The sequence below is a fragment of the Alosa sapidissima genome, chromosome 20, assembly GCF_018492685.1.
Source record: "Alosa sapidissima isolate fAloSap1 chromosome 20, fAloSap1.pri, whole genome shotgun sequence".
Lineage (NCBI taxonomy): Eukaryota > Metazoa > Chordata > Actinopteri > Clupeiformes > Clupeidae > Alosa > Alosa sapidissima.
Window position 1 is genome coordinate 3,691,679 of NC_055976.1, and position 16,347 is coordinate 3,708,025.

Consider the following 16,347-nt stretch of genomic DNA (forward strand, 5'->3'; position numbering starts at 1 on the left):
AGATTTATTATCCTAGTGATTGAATCCACATCAATCAACTAGCCTACACATTTCATGATACTTAACATTCTGTTAAGAGTTTTCATTGGACTGTATACAATTTAATAAAATAAACATTTCACACCTCACAAACATTTATTTCAGTTGAAATGAAACCTTTCCACTCTGTTCTTTGCTTTTTGTGTCTTGACTTGGCAGGGAGCGTAAAAGAGATCCCTGAATGATGCCCAATAAAGTAATAATTCTTTGTTTGGGTGACTGTGAGTTAAAAGGCCTTTGACACTTTGACTGTGTTGGTCTCCTACCCCCCGCAGGATGCAAAGGCAATTCTGTCCTGTAATAAAACTGCTCTTCCTAGGCTTGTTCCCACTGTGATTTACACGCCTCTGACTTCAGCAGAGACAGTGACATTAGCTGATCAGACATCAGAGCACAGTTCAATATATTGTAATCGGTTTTGCCATGTTTTGTTATTGGCATCATAAACTTAGCGTATTATGTCATGGCCTATCTCACAAGCATGTTGACATAATGAGATGTCTGTCTGTCATTATTTAGCATGCATTTGGAGTGATGACTTCAAGAGAATTAAGATTTGTAGTAAAAAATTAAAATGAGACTTTGTCATACATATGGTTATGACATCTACAAGATCACAAGCACAGTTCTCTGCTCATATGCCATGGTAAGCTAACAAGACTGATAACAAACAACACATTGACACAAAAACTTAGATGCCATAAATAGGCAGTGACAATTTGTTAGTTTTGTTAATCTTGTTAAGAAAATACTCCAATACTTCAGTACTCCACATATGCCCTTGCATTCAAATGAAGTGAAACATAATCGTGCACTTCTTCAGCCATTCACTGAACTGTTACACGTGAGTTAGAGTGACATCCTGTGGTCTGTTTGTGCATAGGTGGGGAGAATATGAAATCTTTAAAATGCATTATTGCTGATTGCCTACTAATCTCTATAATAATTATTGTGAGCTCAAAAGTATTATACACAGATAGAATCATTCCCATTTGTGAGTACATTCGAAATAAAGCCGTTGAGTGCTGAGTCTTTGAATCCGACATACTGTATTCACATTGAGGTATTTTGTGAACAGTTCTCCAAAGTGGACTCTGGTCATCCGATGGATGACGAGAACCACAGGTTATACACAGGTGCTAGCTGAATAAAGACTATATGACAGAGAGGCAAGACAAACACAGAGGCCTAACAATACAGCACATCCTGCCTCTCACCCGCAATGAAAGCGCAGGCCGCTCTGTTAGTGCTGGGTACCCAAGAGGAGGCTGTTTGTCTTTCCTGAGATTGGTAAACATCCTCAACACAAACAAATCTCCCCACGCTTCTAAGGAGAAGAGAGACTCACCCTAACAGGGCAGCTGCACTCTCACTCCACACACTCTTTGATGTCTGTAGGAGAGCACTGATAATGAAGCGCCTCAATGTCTTAATCCTTTTAATTGGCCCTTTGGAGAAATTCACTCTTATCTTGCTCACTAAATGGGGGTATTTAGGGACAAAAACTCTGAAGCCTCCCCCTCCCCTCAACAAAAGAGATTTTTCAGTATTTTTGAAAAGAATTGCTGCTTTTCTTTTTTATGTCTTGACTGAGACACTTAAATTGGTGTATGGTGCATACATTCATATACAAAACATGCTTGGATGCACAGACACTTACACACGCACACAAAAGTGAATGACCCATGTCAGCTTATGTCACTTCCAGGCAATAAGCTGTTGTCACTCTGTACACTCAAATTCACAAGCAGCATGCATGCATCCATGTATGTGTGGATGCACACACGCACGCACGCACGCACACACACACACACACACACACGCACACACAAACACAAACACACATGCACATACAAACATGGACACACACAAACATATTGACAGACCTGGATGCAGGTGCAGTGAATATGGCACTGATACTGCTGTGCTGTTGCCAGGAGGGCCAGAGAGCACATTAACTCCACAGGCAGCCCACCCCCACCACCACCACCAACACACACACACACACACTCACACACACACACACACACACACACAATTCAATCCAAGCAGACTTCCCTCCTCCTCCAGTCCTCTCCTCCTCCCTCCCCCAGGCCAGACAACTAGGCATCTGTTTCAGCCTGCACCCCCAACCCCTGGGTCTGTCTGGCCTCCACATGCAGCTCCTAAATCAGAGCCTGGGGAGAACACAGACAGACCTCCCCTTCTTACAGTCACACACACACACACACACACACACACACACACACAGCATCCTCCCCCCTGTCCTAAACACATACTATACACACTTTACACTCACATGCCACCCCCCTGAAGGCCACAGTGTGACATCTGAGTGTCGCTTTAACAGGGTTTCTGTATTGAGTCAACACCCTCTTTTAAAGTCAGCTAATACAAGGGTTTCATTACACAGTGTTAGTTCAGGGATGCTCAAAGCTTTATGTATTGCATTTTCAAATTGTGCAATTAGCTTCTGAAAGTCTATGTTGACCACAACGCCACTAAAAATGACCTGCCACTAAAAATGACCTGTTAAGTGGATTCCATCAGCTGGCTGCTTAGATGAGGTATTTCCTCTCGCCTAATCATGAAAATTGCAAACAAAAGAGTTGCTGTGCCTGCCAAAAGAATTCAGTTTGACTAATGCACTCCCTTTTTCCCTACTGTACCCCAAGAGCAGAGTGTGAGAGTGAGTGGCATCTCATATGTTGCGCCTCACTTAGAACAAATTGGCCAGTGGCCCACCATCTTATTCCTGCCTTGTGTCTAGTATTTGTTTGCCTTCCCTTTTAACCCCTAGCCCCACTCTAGGCAGCCTGGTGGGCTTGTTTGTACCTGTCATGTTGCTTTGCTCGTCCACCCAGCAGGTCACTCTGTAACCTCTTATCAGTCTCGCAAAGATCAAAGCCTCTCAGTGATCCCTATCAGGTAATATCCCTTCCCTCCCTCCCCCCCCCTCCCTTCCCTCCCACCACGGCCTCCCTTACAGTGCTGCACTGACCTGAGCAGCCTACACTCACGTGCCTGCTGGCACTTTGGGCTTTCCTCCTCTTATCAACTGAGAGATACAGAGAGAGAGATGGAGAGAGTTTTTTTTTTCTTCTTCTGAAAGCCTGGAGTGAAGTGGCTGCTAGTTGCAAGAAGAAATGGGCTCCTCTCTCTCTCTCTCTCTCTCTCTCTTTCTCTCTCTCTCTCTCTCTCTCTCTCTCTCTCTCACATACACACACACATACACACACCACCTGTTTTTTACACATGGCCACATAGCTCATCCCATTAAGGTTAACTGAGAGGTTAATTCAAGCCGGCATGCCTCTGAGTATGTAATTTGCTCTCAGTGTGTGGGCAGCAGCAACAGTGTCACATTTTATTGGGAAGCAGCTCACTTAAGTAATTAATAGCGAGTTAACTTGGGTCATCGGCTAGTCCTTGAAGTTTATGAGACCTGCCTCAAAGTTCATTAGCTAGAATGTTAGTTGACACATATCATTACTGCTCTTATTGCCATTACAATGGACTGATGGCTGTTAGATTATTCGTCCCTGCTTCCTTTGAGGTCTGTTGACAGGCATGAGCAGACGTCACAGGAAGCTCCAGAGAATCATTTGAAATGTCCCATTCTCCTCTCACAGCTGTGTAATGTACAGTGAACACATCTTGAGAAAGATACAGCACAGACATAGAAAATAGAGGGTGTCCAAAGTCACGACCTTGTCCTGACCTGGATGAAGGAAGTGGCCACGCACCTTAAGACAAAGCAGTGGAGGAGAGAGTCTGAGGGGGCGGTCAGCACAGAGCTCTAACAATAGAAGCTGCACATTCAGCCTGGGAACCACACAAAGGCCAGAGCTGCCCCCTTCTTCCCATCACACCTCGCAATAGAGCTGGTATTTCACACTGGTCTGTGAACAGCCATTCAATCAAACTACTGTTTAACCTGACCTCTGGTCCACAAAGAAATCAAGAGAGGTCTGGAGGGACGGCTTTAAGACGAGAAGTCACGTCATCTGCCACAGTCTCCCTGCCTTATCCCTCTGTGACTGCTGTTTCTGTGCCATATAGGGTGACTAAACACACTCCACCAACAACTCGCCATTTCAGCTATCACAACATATTTGAGCATTTCAAAATGGGAGGAATATTTTTGATCATTTATGGTATGATCAACTGTTTGATAAATAACATTTAGAACCTCTGAGTGCTGTAGCGTCTACCTCCCACACACTGTATATGACTTTACAAAGGTGTATTGGAAAGGCCAGAGGTTAGTTATTTCTCAGCAAATAGCTCCATTGGGAATGCAGGCACCTCTGAAAGCCATGTCTGGGTCAAGCGTCCTCTGGCCAGAGCTGGGGGCTGAGGATGATTAGCCACTCCTCCCCACTTCTCTCTCTCTCTCTCTTTCAATGGACCAACCTCTAGCCCTTTTACCTGTTCCTTGCCTGCATCAAGGTGTGGGGAGGGGGGTGAATATCAAACAAGCCCAAGCCTTTGATGTGCAGCCTAACACAAACACTACTTTGCCTTCAGTCGTAACAACTTATTTGTTCCCTTTAGTCATTCATGGGCTCCTTGTTGAATGTCTATGCCTTCAAAGGCTTGCCCTGGTGGGCCAGAGCTGCAGTAGCCACACTGGCTCTGAGAGGGTCCTGACCTGCACGGCCGACTGTCTGCAGGAAAAGGGGCCATCTGGCTTCCTGCTCTTTAGATTTGATATTGATTTATTGGCTGTACATGTGAAGATAGGAGGACCAGCTGCCAGCAGCCTCAGTGCCCCCCCCACACACCTCCCATCACCTCACAGACAATGGGCTCTGACGCTCATCAAAGCAGCCCAGCATTTGCCTTGATTAGTCTCCCTGAGGAAACACTAACAACCCCACTCACTCCACTCACACTGTGTTGCACAATCAATACAGAAATAGTTTAGTATTGTGCAGGATATGCATTCAGAATATACAGTAAATTCATTCATTTTTCTCCATAAATTACTACATAGTGTATGCAGTCATATTTGTATGTATGCAGAACTTGCCATTTTTGTAGTCTTGAATGTGCCAAAACTGTTGGCTTCAGCCATTTTTCTTAGTGTTTCTGAATATTTTTTCTTCACAAGAGCACAGCATTAATTCCGTATAACACATACTTTGTCAGAGCAGCTTAACACCGACACCGAGGCCTGTGTCTAAAGTCACACCGAGCCACAGGGCCTTGCTTGGTACTTTTATGAATTCAAAGTGCTCCTGTGTGCCACAAGTCTACCCCACCTGCAAAGTGAGCCAGTCTCACAGTGGAAAGGTGTCAGCATGGCACTTGAGCCATCTTTTGAATCTTTCTTTCTTTCTTCTTCTTCTTCAACCATTTCATGTCATCCCTTTCTTCTCCTCCTCCCCCATCTACTTTCATTCTCCCCTCCCTGCCCCTCCTCCTACAGCAGGGCTGTGATGTAGCTGGTTTTCTGATAATGAGGTGAGAACTTTATTGCTGCTGTCTTCTGGCCCGGCACCAGCACGTGAGGAGCAGGCTGACCGCCTGGCTTTGGCTCCAGCAACATCTGATAGGCAGCGCCCCCTGTTGTCTGCTGATGAGAGCTTTATATTCTGCGTTTGTGTATTCTGTGGCATTGAAGCCATGGATTGACTTTGAATTCATCTCAAAGGAACGAGTTATTTAAATCACTAATTAAAATGTTTGGCATTCCAAGATATTAGCTTGATTTATTCATATTGCTTCTAATAAAAATGTACATTGGTAACAAATGGCATCAGATATTGTAACAGTTTATGGAAATGTGATTGGTAGTGTTGAAAAACCACAGTACATCTTAAAATATACACTTTGATACTATAGTATGCAAGTGGTCAAGAAAAACATGTTAGTTAGGGATATTGTGTCACAGGTCATACTTAACTTTCAGTTCCTCTTGCAGCCTTTCACATCAAAGCAGGAGATCAAGGACAGGCTTGCGCATGTGTGTTTCATGACATGCAGTGCATGACAATGGCCTGAGCCTCCACCTGCAGCTACAGACCCAGGCCGCAGGACGCCGAGACCCCGGCAGACAAAGGCAGTCAGGAGGCCGGGAAGCTCCCGGCACAGGATACTCTCACAGTGAGAAGGGTCTGCCGAGAGGAGGGCACTATTTAATTCAAGAGGAAGACAGGGCCCTATCTAGTACAATGGGTGTCAGTGTGTGTGTGTGTGTGAGAGAGGAGGAGTGGGGATACATGATGGGCAGAGGTAGATAACACAGACATCACATACACATACAGTACCACGGGTGTCCTGTGAAACCACTCAGGTGCTGTGATAAGGGTATATAAAGCACATGCACAAGTCATGGCAAATTATCAGCAGCATCAGCCCATTATCTTGTATTGGGAACCCCATGTATATGACAGTGAGATCAAAGGGGCCTCTCCTCCTACTTTCAAAGGAGGCACTGGCTCTTTTATTGCTCTCACGTCTAGGGGAAGCTCCCATCCCCACACTGACATTCTTCAATCAGAGCTGTCAAGGAGGGCTGTCCGATTGAATCTACTCTTTTTTCAGGCTTTTCCTCTGGCCTGGACCCCTTCCACTGAATATCTAAAGCTTTAACAACAACTGTTCCACTTTTAAGCAGCCTTTCTATCTCCTTACATATACTGAGATGCAGCCCAAATGACATATTTGGGCACCCATAATGGTAATCTGGTAGTACTATGCAATATGGCTCTGATTCACTTCCTGTTCAAGACCAGTCTTTCAGTCCTGCCCTGTCACTCCGCGTCGGCACGCCCCACCCCCGGTGAGAAGCACTGGCCAGGCGGCTCTTTTGAACAGGCTGTCGTTTCCTCTCAGGGGCTCTGTTATTCCAGTAGCCTTTGTGGAGAAGCCAAGTGGCCAAGTCGCAGACAGGGGGTGGACTCTTCACAGGTAGCTGAGGTTGTCAGCTCCGCAGGGGAGGGAGAGTCGCCTAGTAGGCAGAAAACAAACACTGGCCTTAATAGGAAAGGAGCTACAAGACCCTGCTGGGCGATCAGGGTGCAGTCCTCTCCTATTTCTTGTGTCTGGCCACAATATAGCCAGCCAGAAGCACTTCTGAGAGGATATGCATAAAATACCACAAACATATTTAGAAGAATGTCTGCTGGGCATGTGAGAATCTTTCAAATATGTGGTATTACGTATGTACATCTACGAATAATCATACATGTGCAATTTAACATTTAAATTTTACAACCATGTATGTTGTAAAATACAGCCTTATACTGTTTGTATGTTTGCGTAACTTTACTGATACAAACATGCCACTTTGATTATGTAAGATCAGTATGGGGAACACTACAGCAGGTCTGTCCAGGGTTGACAGATGGCATGATCTAAGAGCACCCTCTACTGGAGATTCTGAGTGCTAGTGAGGGCACAGCCCCCTTTCAAGACATGAGTCCTTCAGTATTTCATGCAGCTACATATTTACATATTTACATGGAGTGTTGGGCTGAATGTGCAAAGACCAATTGAAAACATAAACATAAATGTACCCATGCAGCTAAAACACTATCATACAATAGAGGCTATGCCAATGGGAAACATTGACTTACTGAATACTGCACGATGAGTGTATCCAAATCCTACCAATAAATCTACAATCAGATCATTATAATACACAGAACAGCTAATATTCATTAATTTGACAAACAATTATCTGAATTGTAAAACTGAGGAAGATGCAATGATGGAGAAAATACTAATGTCTAATGGCTCCAATTCAAATGTCAAATGTCTAATGGCTCCAATTTCAGTTTTGACTGAGCAAGAAAGCTCTATTTTACATGCAATAAAGTGCAAAGGCTACAGCAATAGAAGGCTTGTCTTTGTTAAGTGGCCAAGTTCACCTGTGAGAGACATGCTGATCCTTTCATTTGCATTTGTTTGTAATGTTCACTTATAAATGTGACAAGCTTGATTAGCATTTCTGTTTGTATCACTACATGCATTATCAATTTTCAAGAGATCAGAAAACTGGAACATATCACTGTTTAGCTACAAATCTGAAAACCAGCAGTGTATAGTAGTTTCATAGGTATATTGAAATATTCAGCTTATACTACTTAATTAAAAACCATCTAAAACAATGAACTGAAAAGAATGAAATCATCAGTAGTATTTAGCAAGCAGCAGCAGTCTGCAACAGTGACCTGGGACAGACAAGAGGTTGTCACTTATAGAGCTATAGTGACCTCTAGTGCTGAGAGCAGACATGCATGGGGTGAAGTCATCAGAAATGAGTTAGGAGAGGGCCCATGAATGACAAAACTTGACCATTCAGTTTATTGTAGAGAAACAAATGGAAAGACTCACTTCATGATGAAGATATGTGTATTTTATTTACTCAACCTACACCTACATTAAAACTACCCCTAATTTACAAATCCAGCGTTGAGAGCATTTCTGTGAAGTGCTGACATGACTAACAGGTGCTATTGATGAAGCACAATTTATTACCTTTATTTTCTTCATTCCTGGAATACAGTCACACCAATTTCACACTGATCCCAATTTATCCTCTGTAGGGTACAGCTGACTGGACAAAATCTTTCTTAGATTACTGTTTGCTTCAGCAATAATTACAAAGCTAAGTCGGAAATACAGCTAACACATTTTTCTTGTCAATGAAAGCTCTTAATGCACTTGTTTGGTTGAACTGTTGTACTGACACGATCAGCAGCAGGTCACTGATTATTTACAAATATGCCTCAGTGGTGCTCCTCTGTCATTGGTATAAAGTTAAAGCATCGTAATCATAACATAATTGGGAGGCTATGCAGGCTAGGCCATTATCCTGTTGTATTTGAGGTACAATGACAAGATGTCTCTGAAGAGTACAGTGCCTATACAAATTATTCACCCCCCTTGGATGACCCCGAGTGACTGACCTAAATCAAGGTCCAGCCAATTTGTATTGGTCACAATTAGTAAAATGGAGATTGTCGGAGTGCAGTGAATGTGTATACTATAGTAATAAAGACACCTGGGGGGGGGGGGGGGGGGGGGGGTTGGTTGTCATCAGGATGCAGAGCTAGAGTTCAGTAGAGTGACATCTCTACGGCACTTCACTCTGCTGTTCAGTGACTTCTATTCAGCATTCAACACCATCATGCCCTTCAAACTGATCACCAAACTCAGTGAACTGGGCATCAATACCTCCCTCTGTAACTGGATCCTGGACTTCATCCTGTTCTGACGGTAGGCGAATTGGACTTGGGAGATGATTTACTTTCCAGCAAGACAATGACACAAAGCAGACAGTAAAAACTACACAGAAATCGTGAACAATGTGAATGTTCTTGTGTGTCCAAGACCTCAATCCAATAGAGAATTTGTGGCTGAACTTGAAAAGGGTTGTCTGCGCCCAATCCCTGTGCAACCTAACAAAACGAGCAGTTTTGCAAAGAAAATTAACGAAAATTGCAGTATCCAGATATGCAAGCCTAATTGAGACCTATCCACACAGACTACATGCTTTAATTGTGACTAAGGGTGCATCTACTAAATGCTGACTTGAAAAGGGTGAATAATTGCTTATTTTGCATTATATATTTTATATTAATTAAAGCTGCAGTTGGCAAGTCTGACAGATTGAGGGGACTTAGCCAAAATTTTGAATGTTTACAACTCTGATGCCCCTCCCCCACTACCACTGAGCACCCTCTCATCGAGTTTGTGCTCGTCAGTGTGCACCAGACTTCACCAGACTGAGTGTGATTGACAGTCAGATTTCACACAGCCCTGCTCTGATTGGACAGAATAACCGGGAGCTGTGGATTTTTGCAAAACGAATAACAGGCTGTAGGTGGAGAGCAGGGTTTTTTCTAAAATCAGCTGATTTATTTTGTTCGGTCGGAACATAGTGTTGGTTTCAGTGAATATTATCAAAAAAATCTTGGCAACAGGTTTAACATTACTTTGTAGAAATCCACTTTCACTTTGACATTAAAGATAAAAGCCATAAAATGGGCTTTAGGCTCTGAAGATCTGCAATTCTAGAGACAGCAAAGTACTCCCATGAATATTCCCTCCTCCATGTTTCACTGTTGAATATTCCGTAACATGCTGTTATGACCTAACACTTAAACTTGGAATCATCATTAAACAGATTTTTTTCCAGCAAAACAGTGTGTTGGACAATGTCTGGCTTTATTTCCCCTCCAGAGAAGTGGTTTAAATTTCAATTTCAATTATAGAGTGCTAAAACAATATACATGTCTCATGGTGCTTTACAGAATGTTAGACAATCAGAGAAAAGAAAAGAAGGCCCATGAGTAACAGGGACGAGGAAAAACTCCCTAGAATTGGAGATACATATAGGAAGAAATGCATAGAATAGAAAATGGTGTTTAAAGCCACCTGAGGTGTATGTTACAAGAGGTGGGATGGTTATATATCCAGTATGATAATGCATGAAGTTTAAAGACTGCTGCCTTGCTAGGCTCATTTAACAACTTCTGAATCTGTAATGACATCACTTCTTATATCAGTGAACAAAGATTTATATATTATTTTACTGATTGTGTGATGACATTCGGTTTGGTTGATCTTACTTGAAATACAGTGTTACAGAGTAACATGCACTACCCCTGATACACCTTCAGTGTACATAAGGTTTTTCAACCTTTTCCTCGACTGCACTGTAAGTGTGACCAAATATCTGCTGGTATTTGTGGGTGCCCGCATCAAGGGCTTGCGGTTTGTCTGGTCATGTTGCTGATCAGATCATAAACGGTCTCAGCAAAAAAGTGAGATGACCGAAGAATTTGTTGGTAATTGTTGGTAAAGAAGAGAACCCACCATGAGTGTGGAGGGGGATGGGTCTGGGACACCAGACACCACTGTTGGTTGGTAAAAATATATAATGCAAAATAAGCAATGCATAAATATTCACCCCCTTCAAGTCAGCATTTAGTAGATCCACCTTTGGTCATAAATGTGTGAATAGGTCTCAATAAAGCGCGCACATTTGGATAAACAGCCCTTTTCAAGTCAGCCACAGATTGGATTAGGATTGAGGTCTGGGCTTGGACTCGACCTCTCCAGAACATTCACCTTGTTGTCTTTAAACCATTTCTGTATAGTTTTTGCTGTAGGCTTCGGCTCATTGTCTTGGAAAGTAAATCTTCTCTCAAGTCGTAGCTCTCTTGCAGGCTGAATCAGATTGTTCTCCAGAACTTCCATATATTTTGCTGAATTAATTTTACTTTGACCTTTACAAGCCTTCCAGGCCCTGCTGTCGAGAAGTATCCCAATAGCATGATGCTACCTAGCCTAGGTGCCATTCCGAACTTAGTCCCGCCCACAACATTTGAGGTCGGGAAGTTCGGTCTGGCATTGCTCCATTGTGGAGCAAGTATGCTCGCCCTAGATCAAATCGGACAAATCAAATCGGGCTTTACGATGATGGACAGGTGAGCAACAGCGCCTGGGGCCTGTACTACGAACGACGCTTAACCTGCCCAGATGTAACCCAGGGTTACTTTGTTAAACCAGGATTGACAAAACCTGGTTATCTTAAGTGGTGTTAATCGGTACTACGACGCTGATTATGAAGTTGATTTGTTGAGCTGGGGTTAACCTCATTGGAGTGTGTGCGCGTTCACATAAAAGGGGCGGGTTGCAGCGCAAGTCACCACTTTCAATGATGACGCGATCATCTTATTTTACGGATGAATTATTATGACAAGTTATGAGGAATTAAAACCCACTCTACGACAAAAATCAAATACGTCGGCAGTGAACAAAGCAAGGCTGTTGGCAACGTATTGCAGATCGGGTAGCCTAAATGCCTAAAAGTAAAGTTTTAGATAGATAGATAGATAGATAGATAGATAGATACTTTATTGATCCCCAGGGGAAATTCAATTTATTCCCACATCCCTGCTGGCATTTCAACATGATTCAACGGTAAATAAACGTTATAAACGTTTAAAAAAAAACCTTATAACGGGTGAATCAACGTTGAATTATGTGTTGGATTTGCAAATTGAATCAACGTAGATATCGCAACATTATGGAATACATGAATGTCCACGTACGGGCATTGCTATGAGACGTCTTCCAGATCATCTGACAAAGATAATGAATTCCCTTGGCTGACAATATATATCTTCATAGAGAATATCGTCCGGGTAGCCTATATATATTTTCTGGCGGTCTCTAAACCCCCTCGCCCTGCGAAGAGAGTCCCTCACGATTTGCGCTCCAATGTCTAGATCATCCAGGTACGCCAACATGTCTCGGGAGAAATTGTTAGTGGGGGTGGTACTTAGGGTTAACCTGGCAATAGCCAGATGAATTTCGCTCCGCCTAGCTTCACTCATCCATCTGGAACCGATCCATTGAAGTCTTGCTTCAGAAGGCCTCGGGTTAACCAAGAACATAACCTGCTCGGAGCAGGTTTGAGATGCAGCGTAAATTGCCATGGCAGCATACCTCGGTTAAAACCTATCCACCTTCCGTAGTACGGGTTAATCGGGAAGTTACGCCACATGTGATCAAGTTACTCTCGAAGTTACCCAGATAAGCCAGTAACCCCGCTTCGTAGTACAGGCCCCTGGTCTATCACGTCATCTGAGCACACTTAGATTAGGCTTATGTTTGAAACAAAACGCTGTGGCTAGAAGGATACATGGCTTCTAAGACTTCTAATGCATATTATTTAATGAGGTTTTATCACTGAAAATGATTATTTCTGAAAACTTTGGCCAAAGTTGAAATGTGGGAAAACTTGTGGTTTCACTTTCATCAAGGGAAAACAGCGCTGATGCATTACGACATGTTCCCTTGTTCGTTTGAAATCTTTGATTGACCACCTGTTCGAGGGATTTGCGACAGCCTTTCCCAGCTGTTTAACATGTTTGTAGCATATCAGTGTTCAACAGAATTATTTTTAAAAACGGAGGGGATATAGGCTATCAGTTTTTTCCTTATAACCTACACTACTACGTATGCTTATCTCTTAGATTTCGCTAATGAGTGTTGTAGGCTAGGAGTTATTGACGGCACCAGTCGCGCCTGCAGGTGTACGTCCGTACGCACTGTGCGTACCATCAGGCTCAACAACGAGAGAAAATTTCCCTGTGTGTGTGTAATGTGTATTCACACCAAATTGGCCCACCATACCTTCCCAACTATGCACAGTATCCCATTAGCTGCCATCAGGCTATTTACAATTTTCTATTATGTAACTTAGTGAACCCTTATCAAAATTAACGCGCACACGTTTTGTTTGAGCAGGAGACACAATACGCATGCAGGCACGTAGGCTACTTGTTTTCTTTTACTCGGCTATCTATCTATATATGGTTATCAGCACACAATGTTGAGCTAATTCACTAATTCAATAGGCTACTCATGATGGATCACAAGTTTAAACAACAGAAAGTATGGAGGCAGCAAAGCTAGAGAATTTATTCCAGATGGGCAAGAACAAGGTCAGAACGTTAGACTGCATTACAGCTGTTTAAAGCCAGACGTCAAGAACAAAACAAGGTGACTTTAGCCTGTATAGGGCTGTAGCCTATCTATCTAGGGTCTAGGGCTGTCCAAATGAATAGGTCATAGTAGACGTTGTTGTTGTATTATTGCATGTGGATGTTGTTATGCTATGTAGGCTAATTTTTTGTTGACCAATGCACGGCTAAACCGGGAAACGGACGGGTATTTTTTTATTTTATTTTTTGCGGGGGGTGCGATGGGTCGGGTGTGCGTACCATAGCATTAATTCCTGCAGGCGCCCCTGGACGGCACTAACTTTTAAAAGACCAGAAAACAATGTTAAGGCATTTCTGGAGAAGAAGGATGGTTCGTGTGTTTATTTCCTACACCTCATGGTAAGCTATTTCGTTGCTCTGATTGGTTAGGTCTATCCAATTGAGTGCAGAGGCATTCCCCCCCTGCATTGGTTGAAACACGCCCCATAATTATGTCCCAATGGAGCAGTATCAGACTCATATTCTGAATAGAATTGAGTATGACTACGTCAGGTTAGATGCTACCACCACCATGCTTCAAATTAGGAATGATGCATTTTTGGTGATGTGCAGTGTTTGGTGTCCGCCAAACATAGCATTTAGTCTGCTGGCCAAAAAGCTCAATTGTAGTGTTATTACAAAGAACCTTCCATCTCACATTGGAGTCTCCCACATGTCTTTGGCGAATAGTCGAGATTTAATAAGAACTTTGCCAGTCATAGAGCTTGGACTGATGGTCACTCAGTTTGTGGTGACGGCCTGCTCTAGGCAAATTAGCACATTTGCCATATTCCTTACATTCCTTAATGATGGATGATGAACTACAGGAGAAGTTCAGTGGACTTGAACGTATTTTTGTACCCATCCCCTCACTTATGCATACATTCATAAACATTCACTGCACTCAGGCGATCTCCATTTCACTAAATGTGAGACTATTAGCACCAATTGGCTGGTCCGCTGTTGATTTAGTTCAGTCACTTTAAGGGGGGTGAATATTTATGCAATCACTTATTTTGCATTATATATTTATATATTTTTAATTAATTAATTAACATTACTTTGTAGAAATTTGGTTTCACTTTGACATTAGGGGAGGTTCACGCATGCACACACCCACACACCCACGGACACTCGCAAACACACACAAACACATCCAAAACTACTGTAGGCCTTCTATTAAAAGGACAATATATGTGATATATTTATGCAATCGCTTTGGCAATACAACTGTCTAACTATTTGTCATGCCAATAAAGCACATTTGGCATGACAAATAGTAGAAAACTATTTCTGAAAACTTTGTTCAATTCAACGACTTGAATTGAGATAGGAATCAAAGATGTTACTCACCTGCTCTTGGGCACTTCCAATGCTACAGAAATTTCCCTGTACCTTTCCCCAGATCTGTCTTCACAACCTTGTCTTGCAGGTCTACGGACAATTCTCTCAACCTCTTAGCTTGGTTTTCACTCTGACATACAGAGGCTACCCCATCAACTGTGAGACCTTATAAAAAGAGATAGAAGAAAAGAGACTCCTAATAATGTCCAGTGAATTCATTTAGGCACAGGTTGACTCCAATCAAGTTGTAGAAGCCTATGTGCCTCTCCTAATAATGTACAGTGAATTCATTTAGGCACAGGTGGACTCCAATCAAGTTGTAGAAGCATCTCAAGGACTAATGATAGAACTAGATGTACCGCAGAGCGGTACAAAATATGACCGCCGCCCAGTCCAGCACATTTTTTCCACAAAAATAAATGACGCTGAAAGACCTATATGATTCTAACTGTCTCACTAAATTGCATTATCCACACTCAATTCTCACTGGTATCTGCTAGACAACAAGTACCAAAACATGATTAGTTCATAGATTTCACATTCACATTCATTTTATACAACCCCACCCCCATCTTGCCTGTTCATAATTCTGAGAAATTCTTGAATTGTGTGCATGTGTGCGTGTACATGTTTATGTTTATGTGTGTGGGTGTGTGTGTGTGTGTGTGTGTGTGTGTGTGTGCGTGCTTGTGTGTTTGCCTGCGTATGTGTGTTTGTGCATGTGCATGCATGCGTACATATGTCTACTGTGTGAGTATGTGTCATACGTATGATTACTGTGAATGTATGTGTGTGCGTGTGTATCTGTTTATGGACATGTGTGCACATGGAATGGGTTAACATGACCCCTGGAGGCAAACATACGGAAAAAATTGGTCATCCTAGGCCCTACGGTTCTCAAGATATTCATAGAAAACTGTGTCTGCCCTACCCTCCTTTCAGGGGGTCCAGTACAGCGGGGGGGCTACAGATCAAAACGAAAAACGATGGTTCCATGCTATCCATGTGGGGTTACATGCCCACCAAGTTTCGTGTACCCCGGTCTTTCAGTGTCCCGGGAATCCTTGTTGGTGTACGGTCACTAAATGTACACATCAATTATTTTATTGTAAGGCCCCCCATGAATGAAAGTTCACAAAACTTGGCATGCATTCGGAGGGTGTCATAATGATCCTACACTTTCAATTTCATGCAGTTTTGACCATGTCAGCCAGAGATATTAATGCACTGGTGGTAATGCACTCCGTTTGCAAACTGCTAAAAAACAATTCACTGAAGAAGAACAGGCCAGTGAACCCTTCTTTAATCGGTGAGCTTTTTTTCGGCAGTTTGCAAACGGAGTGCATTACCACCATCTGCTGGACTGAGGTGTAATGGCAAGTGTACCCCTCAGCCTCGTTATTGCAGCCGGGTGAATAAGGCGAATAGACCTCCCTCGTTCACCTACAAAAAG